This window comes from Cupressus sempervirens, unplaced genomic scaffold, assembly GCF_028749045.1.
Source record: "Cupressus sempervirens isolate cs-2001-9-10 unplaced genomic scaffold, ASM2874904v1 CseChr00s100002_03, whole genome shotgun sequence".
Classification (NCBI taxonomy): Eukaryota; Viridiplantae; Streptophyta; class Pinopsida; order Cupressales; family Cupressaceae; genus Cupressus; species Cupressus sempervirens.
In genome coordinates this window covers 3,463,997-3,477,174 of record NW_028322207.1, presented here as the reverse complement: position 1 = coordinate 3,477,174, position 13,178 = coordinate 3,463,997, and the positions used below count along the sequence as shown (strand labels likewise).

The following is a 13,178-nucleotide window of genomic DNA, read 5'->3' as shown; positions in this document are numbered from 1 at the left end:
CATTTAGACATAATGATAATTTTAAATGAACCTTGATTTGGTCTAATGAGACATCACAAGATTTTAAATTGGATAACCCAAGCATGAGTTCAGAACTCACCCACACTTGTAGGTAGTTACACTTACAATTCCTAATCAAGTTTAGCCATGTGGCTTCTCCTTCCAATGAAATGTGACACTAACCTCATTGCATAATAAGATTGAAACCTCAACATAAGCCCTAGTCAACAACAAAGATATTGTCTAGTCAATGTAGTTTAGGTTGCCTTTTCTTAGAAAAAGTGGTGTAATACATCACTGCCCTGTGCTACATCAACATATTTTCCCACTCATCATATGAACAATTATCAAAAGACATCATTCCTTTTTTATTAAATTTATGGTCATCTAAAATTAATTTTTAGGGTTATTAGCTTTTTCTAATGGTTATCAAACCATAAAATTTAACATTGTATATAGTTGATTTGATCAAGTTTCAATTTTTTGGACTCCTTATAGATTGCATTTTCAAATGTTTATAACTTGGTCATTCGAGAACATTTTTTAGAGATTTCTATTTTGTTAGAACTTATTAAACTTTTTTAATGGTGATTTTAGTTTCTAATTTTGATGGACTTATTTTCTAGAAAGTGCATATTTTGGTGAATGTACCTATCCTATCATTGATTTTGCAATTTCAAAGGGTTTTTTTAGAGTCATACATACACTTTTTAAGGTGTCATTGTTTATAAAAAGTTCTTAAATTTTTTAGAATAATCCACAGTTGCTATTAGATTATAGGCTTATTTGGACAAAAAAATTAGTTTCAATATTTGGTCTCATTTGACCTATTTGGTTCTTGTAATCGATTGAATCATCTAGTGATCTAGTGTCCTAATTGTGTGAGTTTTTTATTACTTCATATTTTTTTGTAATAATCAAAATTAGAAGTACACTTTGGTCAATTCTATCACCTCAAGATTCTGCATGCACTACATATAAAGTGCCAAAATCATCTATTTTGGAGAGGTTATTTAATTCATGACATTTTAGGGAACACATTCATTTGTTGATCTCATTTTTCATGTAATAAGTCTCATTAGTGTAATCAAGGATATAACACCACATCCCATTTTCATAACTTTGAATGAGGATAAATATTAGTCATGACCAAAAGGGATCATCAAATATTTTAGATGGCTTAATCTCTTGCCTCATATTTATGGACTCATCCTTGAATTAGATATTTTTTCATATCATGGCATTTGGGAAATTAATAATGAACATATAATAATTTTGATTTGTACTAACATCAATCAATTACTCCTTGAAGTGCATGGAATTTACTACAAGATTAAAGGTATTGACTAATCACACACCATTTGGATAAAGATTTAGGAAAATTTTGGAGATCCCCATATTCCTCCATTCCTAAAAGATCTTATTATAGATGACCTCATTTTTCTTGATGTTTGATATCATATGACCTTTTGTGAAGATGTCATACATATTCTATCATATTGGACTTATATTTGAGACCCTAAATATACTTCTCCAATGATATTTTTACTATTGTTCCAAAAAATTGTTATTGCTTGTGATTCAATGAAATAATATATTTCATATGATTTACTATAGTAGGATATTCCTTGTATTCTAATTAAAGTTCCTTGGGATGACTTCTTGATAGACATTGCAGGTTTATTTTTGGAATATTTCATTAAGGATTTGGGAGACATCATTGATAGCGTTCATATCCTCTTTGTTGAGGATGATCTTCCATAGTTATTATGAGGGAACACTATGACCTTCATCTTCATTCTTTAATTGATCATCATTTTGAGTTTGACATGATTGTGGATCATTTGATATAACATTTAGAGGACATCTCTTTCACTAAAGAAAAGACATTTGAATCTTTAGGTATTGGCATTCATGAGACTCACAGTTTACTTGAGATGTCACATTGCTATTAGATAACTGGAAGTTTGGGGGAATAAATTATTCATAGTCCCTTCAAATAGTACCAACTGACATTAATAATCATCATAAACTTTCACTCAATGTATTCATTCAACTTCACAATTTACTCATTCAATCACTTTACTCAAATTTTCATTCACTGTTCTATTTTAACCAAATGATAGTAATATCACTTAATTATTACTGATCATAAACTTAGTTTTTATTGAGTTGCACTAAAAGGAAAATAACATGTAAAACAACTTGTAACACAACAAAATTAACACATTTGACACCAATATTTTAATATGGAAACCCTATGAAAGGAAAAACCACCTAAGACTGGCAACATAAAATTTTCACTCTCCTAAAGTGAGCTCTGTTAGGAACCAACCTTATTAGGGGCTAAAAACACATCGTTAATGTGATCTTGTTATAGGATTTCAACCAAAATATCATCTATACCTTATCAATCCTTGATCTTTTCTAAAGAGTGGTTTTCTCTAAAGGAATTACAAACACATCTAATCAATGTTATCATAAATGATTTCACAGACTTGTTAGGTATAATTAGTCTATGAGGTTTTTGGCTATAATGATTAGAATGTAACAATATAAAAATGATCTATTCAAGTATAGAACTACCTTTCCTATTTATATCTCCTTTCTTCTCTTGTCTCTATCTAATATTCCACTATGCTCTCTTTTCTCTTTGTTCTCTCAATTGGTTGATTCACACCTTCTCTTTTTCCTTCCTCACCTCTACCCAGTTCACCCAGTTCAACTATCTTCTTTTACCTTCCTCAATAGTTTTCATTTTGATCTCTTCTTAAGAATTTGAATGGTAACATCAGAAAACCAAATCAACAACCTAAAAACTATCTCATCTCCTCCTTAAATTGTCATTTCTGGGGTTCCAAATTCTTCCATTTATTATCTGTTAATTACAATCATCAATCGTAGATTACATGTACTCAACCAAATAGAAATATATAACTTTTCATAGAAATTTGTGCTCTTTATTAACCTTCTTTAACCTCCATCATTAGATCCTTGTTGAATTTTCCCAATTGTTGATCTTGTAATAAACTTTGACTTTCACCTTTGACCATCTAGAACATTCCCTGTTTCCATCAAAATTTTTCCTTTGATTCCATTTCTTTCAACTTGTTCTTCCAACTGTTACTAAGTGAAAATTACATTTCACTTAGGTAATATAGTACTCAATTAATACTAGAATTGCTTGGGCAATGTTGAATTTCTCTCTTACTTTTTTGATTTCTTGGTGAACATTGTAGTCACTCAATGAATACATACTTCCTTCTTTAACATTGTCAATTGATTAAGCTTTTGTAGTTCAATACATTACAAAATTACATGATTATAAAATAATCAAACCATCATTAGATTATCATTGTTCAACTCCCTTAAGTTCCCATTGTATACCATACTTATCAACTCTCTCTTCAATACACTTTCTTCAAATTGTCTTCGTCAATCATATTGATATAGCACTCTATTGAGTTAGCATATGTCTATCCAACTAAGACTTGACATAAATGAAAATATAACAACTGTATGACTCTTTTACATGCATTCATAAGATTACCAATTACATTATTAGTTGGGGCTAACAATATCCCCCTTTGGAATTGATTACAACACATAACATATGATTTTATATTAAAAAACTTTACATAAGATAATCAAATGTGTGTATTGTCAAAAATACAACTTTTTAGCTCTTTGGCTCCATTAGTTGGTTCTCTCTAACTTGGTATGTATCTTCAGCAACCAAAATTATTTGTCAATATTTTTTCCTTTGCAAATTCTCTCTCCCTTTGGGTATACTTCACCATTTAATAATATTCTCCACTTTTATATACTTCTTCTTGTACACTTTCCCCCTGTTGTACACTTCCCCCCTTTGATAAAAATACAAAAGGTGATTATAAATTTCAATATGAAACTTATTAAACCTTGTATTTATCCTTGTACCTTGCATGTACAATATACATCAGTTTCATCACATTAATTTTCATAACTTTAGAAATATTACTAAAGTGTGAACTCTTGCATCAAATCAACAGACATTACAATTCATCCATGAATTGATGCAACATGCATCTTTTCCTAGTGAATTTTGGATAGGGGCAAGACCCCTAGTTTACATCTTAGATACTCAAAATCATCCTTAGGTAATGACTTAGTAAGTATGTTAGCAATTATCTCTTTAGACTTCACATATTCAATCCTCACTTATTTTTCTTGTACTTCCTCAAATAATGATACTTGATTAATATGTGCTTTGTTTTTGCATACATTAATATATTTTTTGAAATATTTATTACACTAGTGTTATCAAAATAAATAGTAACAGGCTTAGTTATCTCTAAGTTTCATACCGTCCAATAGTTGCTTAATCCCTACAATATTTGAACAATTGATTATAGTAGCAACATATTCAACCTTAGCAGTAGATTATGAAATACAACTCTATTTCTTGGTTATCCATGTAATCAATCTTTCTCCAAAAAAAAAAGCTCCACCGCTTGTGTGTTTTCTATCATCAAAATTACTAGTCTAATCAATATCTTTGTAAATTTTAAGATTAAAGTCATCATATTTTTTTAATTATAAGCCATAATATTCAGTTCATTTTAGATATTTAAATATCCTTTTTACATAAGTCATGTGATTCCTTTAGATTAGATAAAAACCTTGCAATAATTCCAACAAAAAGTGCAATATCTAGTCTATTATGTAAAACATACTATAATTTACTAATCATTTATCTTTACTGTCTCACTTACCTCTCTAGTAGTGTCTTAGTTGTATCAACTAGCTTAGCCTCATCCATCCCAAATGTTTTCAATGTTTCTTTTACATAATTAGATTGAGTCACAAATATACATTTCCTTGTTTGATATACTTATAATCTAATGAAAAGTTTGATCTCACCAAATATTAAAATTTCAACATGTGTACTCATTTGATCAGAAAATGTCTTACACAATATGTCATTTCCTCCTAATATAATGTTATCCACATATATTTTATTGATAAATAACATAATTTCATATTCACATTTTAGATATAAATTATTGTTCTGACGTGTTCTAGAAAAAAACAATCTTAATCAAATATGAATGTAACCTTTCATACCATGCTCTTTTCACTTGCACACCATGTTGTTTTGGCTACTCCTCCAAGAAAAAGTGCTTACCTTGGATAACTTGACAAAGAGAGATTATATTATCCCTAATAGGTGTAGCCTTTGTAAGAAAGATCTGGAGATGGTTAACCACCTCTTTATTCATTGTCCCTACTCTTCTGAGGTATGGAATCTTTTGACAAGGGACTATGGGGTCAGTTGGTGCATCTCGAAAAACATCCAAGAATTCTTCAAACAATAAAATAGTGTGCACAATAGAATGAAGACTCAAATGTTATGCTCCTAGTCTCTTTTGCACTTTTGTTGAGGAATATGGAAAGAGCGAAATAATTGTATCTTTAGAATAGGGAATCCCCTACTTTTGTCATTGCAGAAAAAATAGAAGGATCAATGAAGGAGAATTTTGCAATAAAAAAAGGGAGGAGATATAGAAGGAGGAGGAGGCAACATAGAAAAAAAAAGGATAGCAATAGGAAAATATAGGAGGCTAGGTGGCTTCTTCCCCCTAAAGACTGGCGTAAAGCCAACTTCAATGGGGCAACCAAAGGGAATCCTAGTCTTGCTGGCTATGGAGGATTTATCAGAAATAGTCATGGGGGTAGTGTTGTAGCTCTTTTTATCCTCCTAGGGCTCAGTTGACCCATTTTTTTGAGGCCAATGTAGCTTGTCACATTGTTAAGCTAGCCTTGGCTTCTGGGATCGAGAACCTTCAGCTAGAGGGGGATTCTTTAAATATTATTAACTACTTAAATGGTCAATCATTTTCCTCTTGGACTATTGTGAATGTGGTGGAGGAGACCAAATCTAACCTGGGCAAGTTTAAAAAGGTCCATATAAGCCATGTGTATAGGGAGGCCAATTCAGCTGTAGACTAGTTTGCAAACAAAGTGGTAATCGATGATGACATGGCATAATGGAAACAACTTTTTGGGGGCTATGAAAGATTTAATATTACTAGATCGTATTCAGGGAAGTATGAAGGCAATCCAATTATAATTATGGAAATATTTGTAAGATTGCACATCAAACAAGGCATAAATGAGAGTCATGCAAAGTTATTAACTTTCCATCATATCAAATACATGTGGCATGCTTTATGGATCAATTTTCCTTCTACCATTTTATTCGCCGAATGTAAAATATTTTTTGGGGTTCAAAAATTGAAGGAAGCTGAAGTTTGTGAGAGAACAGGGAGCAGGTGTAGGTTTTTTGAACCAGAGGACATTATGGTTGGGGAAAGAAGTAGGAAGGAGCTGATGGGGGAGGGAAAAAATTGGAGGAACAACTCGAAGGTCTAGCATAAGTTGGAGAAGGGTGGCATTACGAGATTCATATAAAAACTCCATGGTCTTGACAATGAGGTCACCAAGACAATGGTGAAATATTGGAAGGACAGACAAGTTAAAATTGATGGGGCTACAAATCAGGTCAATGTGGAACTAATTAACTAGGTCATAGAGATCTCCTTGGAGGGGATACATTTTTTTAGAGACAAGAAAATGTCAGCTAATGCAGTCAAAGACTTTGTGAAGGACAAGGATGAAAGGAAGAAACTCTTGAAGACTAAGACTTACTATGAAATGGAGTCCATTAAAAAGCTTTGGAGTTATGTCTTAAGGGTTATTATCAAATATATATCTCTGGATACTAGATTCGATAGGGTCAGAGCTCATCACTTCATTCTGTTAAATCACTTTAGACATGGAATAAATATTTCTTTTCATTTTTATCTTTTCACCTCCATGAGCAAGGGCATTGAGAGTTTTAAAAAGAAACCCACTACTAACCCAGCCGTTCATGAGGTTTGCTCCTTCTAGTTTCTAAGCACTTAAAGACTCAGACTAGGGGAAAATCCCTTGGTGAAGTTGGGAATGTTTCTAAGGAAACTAAGAGCTCAAATTCTAAGGAAGTGAAGATCATAAATTTAGAAGATGAGAAAACTTCCCCCACTAAAGGCAAGAAATCAAAGGAAGGGGAGAAAGTCTCTACTTTTGCTAACATTGCCCCTAGCAAAAAAATCCCTAGGGGTTTAACCCCTAACCCCCCCCAAGACTAAGGAACAATAAGAAGAGGAGCATAGTTTTGAAGAAGAGGATATAGAATCAGATGAAGAGGTGAAGGGGGAGGACAGTGAGAAGGTTAAAGAAGACACAATAGCTACATCGAGGAACCCAAAGAAAAGGAAACTGAGGAGGCTTCACTGCTAGAAGAAATAAAAGACCAGACTCCTTTGTTCTTGGTCCCTATCCCTTCTATTTCTTTGCCACAGGGGAAGATAATTTCTTTGGTGGAAGACACTAGGGAGGTGGTTCTGAAAGACAAGAGGGAGTTGTGGAGAAATTTTAATTCTAAATCAGAAAAGATGGGGATTGTCAGAGAGATGATGAACCCCCAAATGATGGAGGAAATAGATGGTAAAGTCCATTTTGATGAACTTCTTGACCCGGCTCTAGTTGCAATCGCTAACAATGCCAAAGAATATGGGCTCAATCTGCTTAACAACGCTAAAAATAGCATGATAGATAACTTTCACTCTATCAAATGGTTGTTTCACAAGATAGAAGAGCTCAAGGAGAAAATGAGCTAGAAGGATAACTGCATGAGAAGTAGCAACTAGGGAAACCATGCTAACTAGGAGTACCATATCTCAATGGTTGAAAAAAGAGTTCTAAAGATGGAGACTTCTAATCAGGTGATTACAAATTTGAACACCTCGAATGAGAATATCAATAGTTTGGGTGAATCACTGAAGGAAGATGGTTTTGGTAGGGAAAAATAAGATAAGGCCAATATGGACTTTGGAAAAATTGAGGGAGAAGAGAAAGAGACCAGGGGATCAGCGGATGATCAAAACTAGGACCAAGTGGGCGTAGACAACTAGAGGGCCAATGAAGCTGCAAAGACTCTGCAGGTTCTAGATAGAGAGAACTAATAGTCGTAGTTTTCATTTTTTGTTTCATCCTTATCTAGGGTTATTGGCTTTTATTTCCTGGCTATGGGCTTGTCTTTTGGTTTCAGCTTTTTATAAGCAGATGCATACTAGCTGGACTTTACTTTTTATTTCTATTTCAGATTTTTGTAAAACATTTGGGTTTCAGGATCCCTGTAAAACCTATTTTACTTAATCAAAAACTTGCACACCATGTTCTTATTTTTAGGTTTCATTAATCCTATTGGAAATCTAATAGGGAAAGTAATATGCTAAGAAGAAGGGGTGAATCAAGATATATAAAACTTCTGCTGCTTTAAACATGAATCACATTCATACTTAATTCACCACATATCTCTTCCATAACCTTAACTATATAACAACATATAACAACATCTAATATAAAATCTAACATCTAATAATATGAATAACACAAATAAGAAATATATTGACATGTAACACTAGATATGGTAACACAAGAACCTTCCAAGGTGAAGGTAAAACAACATTAGGGATGACACCCACAAAATCTTCAGTATTGCAATAATAAAGTGTGTTTGTTAGGGTTACAAAGTTTGATCACTTCTGATGATCTACCTTATGAGGGGTCTTCCCTACTAAGATCTTACAAGACTATTAAGTCTACCTTGATTAAATAATTTTTACATCACAATAAAGTGAGCACTCTATTAGGAGATTTACAATAGGTCTGTCAGGAACACTCTATTAAGAGATTCACCTAATACAATGGTTAGAATGTAATCAATACAATGATCCTTCAACTTGCATTTTATTTCCAATGATAGATATTTTGTTTGTGGAATATAAAATCATCTCAATGTGATAGACATATTCTATCTATTAGTAAATAGATTGTTCTTCTTCTAATTCTCCTTTTAATTTGCCCAATTTTTAATGAAGAACAACTTTACATAATAGTTGGGAAATTGTTTCTGAGAATAACTAGTTTCCCTCTAAATTAAGGTACAGCTCCCTATGTGAAAAATATTCAATTTATTTTGTTTCAATTCTAATTCCTACTACAGGAATGTTCTTAACCAAAGAATAGTAGAGGAAACCGAGTTCCACCTAGGCAAGTGAAATCTTAGGCAGGATCTAAATGCAAAGATGCTATGTTGATTGATTTTCACAATCTTATGAATTTCCCAACACAACAATTTGAAAATGAAAATAATGAAATGCAAATGAAGAATGACTATGCAAGTTATGAAATGCAAATGAACTATGCTGATACAATTCCATAACTAGTTATAATTCTCTGATTATTTTACTGATTGGCTAAATTGAAAACAATGAAACAAAACTCTATTTATTTCCCCATCTTTAATTCAACACAATGAAATAACATCAGATACAGATGATGAAAGTGGATGGTAAAATAATGGCACTAAACTTGATTGACTTTGCAACCAGCTTCACCAAAATTTGCCAACCCCTATATGCAATGAAATGAAATACATAAACTAGCATGCCCTCTCCTCTACTCTAGCTCTCTAACTGTATGTAGGAAAAGAAGAAGCTCTCCCTTATCATTGAATTCCATATTTAACCTCTTCTCTCATGGTGGTGACTTTTTAGTTACCAATATAACTAATTTTTTCAAACATGAAGGACCACTGAAAGGTTTATCTTCATGTTATAATAATATCCTTCCCATGGTAAGTCTTTCTCTTTAGTTATTAAAACTGACTCTTCATTTCCTTTTCTTTATTATGATTATATTCTTGATGAGTTTAAATACCATTTCCATTTGTTACATTTGAGTGCAATAATGTACTCGATCAGAAAATATTTTCAAATCACCTCCTTACCTTTAACTCCATATCATCTACTTTGTTCTTTTTGTGTGTGGTACATCTTACTCTTGGCAATATCTTTGCTGAAATATAAATTTATGTTGATCATGCTTCCATTACATCAAGAGAATGTGTATCAATATTTTATAACATGGAGGTAAGCCTTTGTCACACCTAACACTTTCCTGTTAATCTCTCCTACAACCATCAATATCTTAGAATTCTTATGTCTCTGTACAGTCTAAAGCTACTAGTAACTATATTAATTTTGCACCAGAATTGTGATCACACTAAGCAAGTGCACAAGTAGAATGAAGAATCTAAATAGCAATAGCTACATCCCAAGAGACCACCTTATTGTCTGCTAGAATGATAGCACAAAAAGTAGTGATTTCTTTAAGTTCACAAGGAACAAGTAGCAACAAATGATTCACAAGCACCATAGTTTTACTAGTTATTCCCCACACCTAGGATGCTTTCAAGATATTTTAACGTGTATCAACTTCAATACAAAATAATATGGCGCATGTTTCTGGAAAGGAAGATCTTCTAAAAACAATCCTTGCTCTTCAACACACTGATTAAAATCTCCATTTCCACAAGGAGGGTGACAAAGGTGTATACATCTTTATTGAGGGGCTCTTGTCATAATCTTTTTTCATGTGCAATAGAACTGTTCTAGATAGGACAATAATAAAACCATAGATCTCTGATGCAATCTTACTTCCACTCTGACCATCCCAATCCTTGAACATTATGATGTTTGCAAGGATGGTTAGTGTTGTGAACATGGCATAGTAAATTGGAGAAACCACCGTAGTGTTGAAAGTGTCAAGAGCCTTATTCAAATAGTTCATTTGCATGATAACATAGTTAATCACCACCATCATGAAAAATCATGTCTTTGGATACATCAACTGATTATTTCCCTCAAAGTGAGCTTCAAAGCAATGTCTAGTGCTTTCACACTCATGACTGATAAAGAGCCCATTAAAGAGAAAATGCCTATGAAAACCAATACATTTTTATTTATTTTCACATCATGGGGAAAAATGGAATATCAATACCATAACTATCACCACAATAGATGCCTCGTACAACACAAATGTAGTTTGAGTTGCTAGATGCCAAACTTCTTGAATAGAGCTAATAGAAATTTGCAAAGGTGCATGAATCACAATAACCACCAATCCAATTATGCACATAACACAACCCAATATCCCCAATTTATGCAATTTCTCCTTTAGTATAAAGTTTTCTAGTAAAACACTGATAATTATGCTCAGTGGACCTAAAGGAGTCACCAAAATTGTAGGAGAAAATGCATAAACAACAAAATTTGCAACCTCTCCAATAATCATAATGATCATGCCTAATTTCATTCCATTAATATCTTTTGAACTCCTTTAGGCTGCAAGCTTTACATTAATAGAATTAGTAAAAAAATGGGAAAGAGGCCAAAATATAATGATGACATTAGAGGTTCGATGAAGAAGGAAATGTATGCATCAAGATGTTCATTGTTTGATCTATTCCAAACATAATTGTATGCAGTGTTAATCTGGGCTTGGGTTCTTCACATTTTATGCTATGTCAAACCATCAATATACGCAAGTGACTGGTATGAGGAAAATAGTCATGCCATCCTACCATGTATTTATCCTTGCAGAAAATCAAAATGTAGCTTCTCCTTGCAGAAAATGACCAAATAGCTTCTCGTTGCAGAAAATGAACATGTAAGTGCATATTCTACCAACATAACCTCTCTATGCTCAAATATTTTATTTGCTATTTTAAATGTCAAATTTGAGTGTAGGTTTTGGATATGGTCAAACATTCTGACCCCTTCCCATTTGCTCTTGAAGAAACTCATAATCTTTATTGAACACGCTTGATGGAATATTACTTTTGGAAGGAGAAATGTGTAGAAAATTTCTCATTTTCCACTTCTACATCCCAATGCCAATTCAAATTCCCAATGCTGGTTCTATAATCCAATCTTGATTCTATATTCTAGTTGTGCATTCTCCTCTCTAATTTCAATTAAAATTATGAGTCAGAATTGAGGCAATGGGATTTGAATTTGGAAATTTCAAACAAGGCATTTCACATCCGCATATCAAGATTATGATCTTCATCCTTTATAATGACATATTAGAGGAAAGTTTAGGCATCTTATGAGAAATCTGACCAAGACAACCAAACATTGAAGTTTTGAAATAGGGGTACTAAAAGTGCGCCTACAACTAGCTCTGACTAGGGAATATGTACTGCAAAGTGCATATGGAATCTAACATCTTTGGTTAAGCAAGCACCTTATTCATTGGGTTACAGAGTCAAAGCAATAGGAATTAGATAATAAAGAAATGACTATTGGGAAGGTGGAGGGGAGCAAGGCCAAAACTAAAACAAAAAGTGGGAAAGCCTAAGCTAAGCACAACAAAATTTTGAAAGCAATCTAACTATGAACAAGAAATTAAAAGAGAACATGGAGGACTTGAATGACCATTAACCAGCAAAGAAAAATATGAGCCTTTCCAATAAAGTGGATTGTGCTTCAATGAGCTGAACCAAGAATAAAACTCAAAGATAGCCACTTTATTGCTGGAAGAAAAATTGTCATAGCATAAATCATGAGTGAGCCAAAAATACTTTCCAAACCACCAGGCTTCATTATAAATTTCTTGTTTTCCCCCCTCTTTCTAAATAGAAGAATCAAAACTGTGATACTCTTTAGGCTGAAACAAATAATTAATCCACACCTCCAAAAGAGAACTCATATCATCTTTATCAACAATACTCATGAGAAAACCATGATCAAAACAACTTTCAACATCTAATATACCTGGAGCCAAAAGAGGAGAAACTCTTTTCTCAAGATTCGGTAAGGGCTGAAAAATGATCTCTTCTTTACAAGGTAATATGTCCATTGGAATTGTTGATGTTACCAACTACTGCAACTTTAGCCATATCTTCATTTTGACATTTTAAAGAAAAATCAAAACTCTTTGATCATTTCTCTATCCCACATGATGGAAACTTTTCATAACATACTGTTGATGGTATGAACTCATCTTGATTACCACTTTCAACTAACATAGGATCAAAATTCAAACTAAAACTTTCCTTATTCTCACAACAACTAAAAATTTCATTACTTGAACAGTCAGGCTGAAGGTACAAATTATGTGAACATTCATCTTTACTTACTTGAAGGTTACCTCATATATGTTGTTCTCCTTCATGTTTATGCAACACATTTGGTGAGGTGAGGTTAGGCTCACTGATTCCAACTTTATAAAGATCTTCACATACA

The 13,178-nt window shown here is 32.9% G+C and overlaps 1 pseudogene; it reads right to left on the bottom strand.

The window, feature by feature from the left end:
- Positions 1–10,443: 10,443 nt before the first annotated feature.
- On the bottom strand, positions 10,444–11,244 carry LOC149527834 (putative magnesium transporter NIPA3 pseudogene; annotated as a pseudogene).
- Between the last annotated feature and the right edge of the window lie 1,934 nt (positions 11,245–13,178).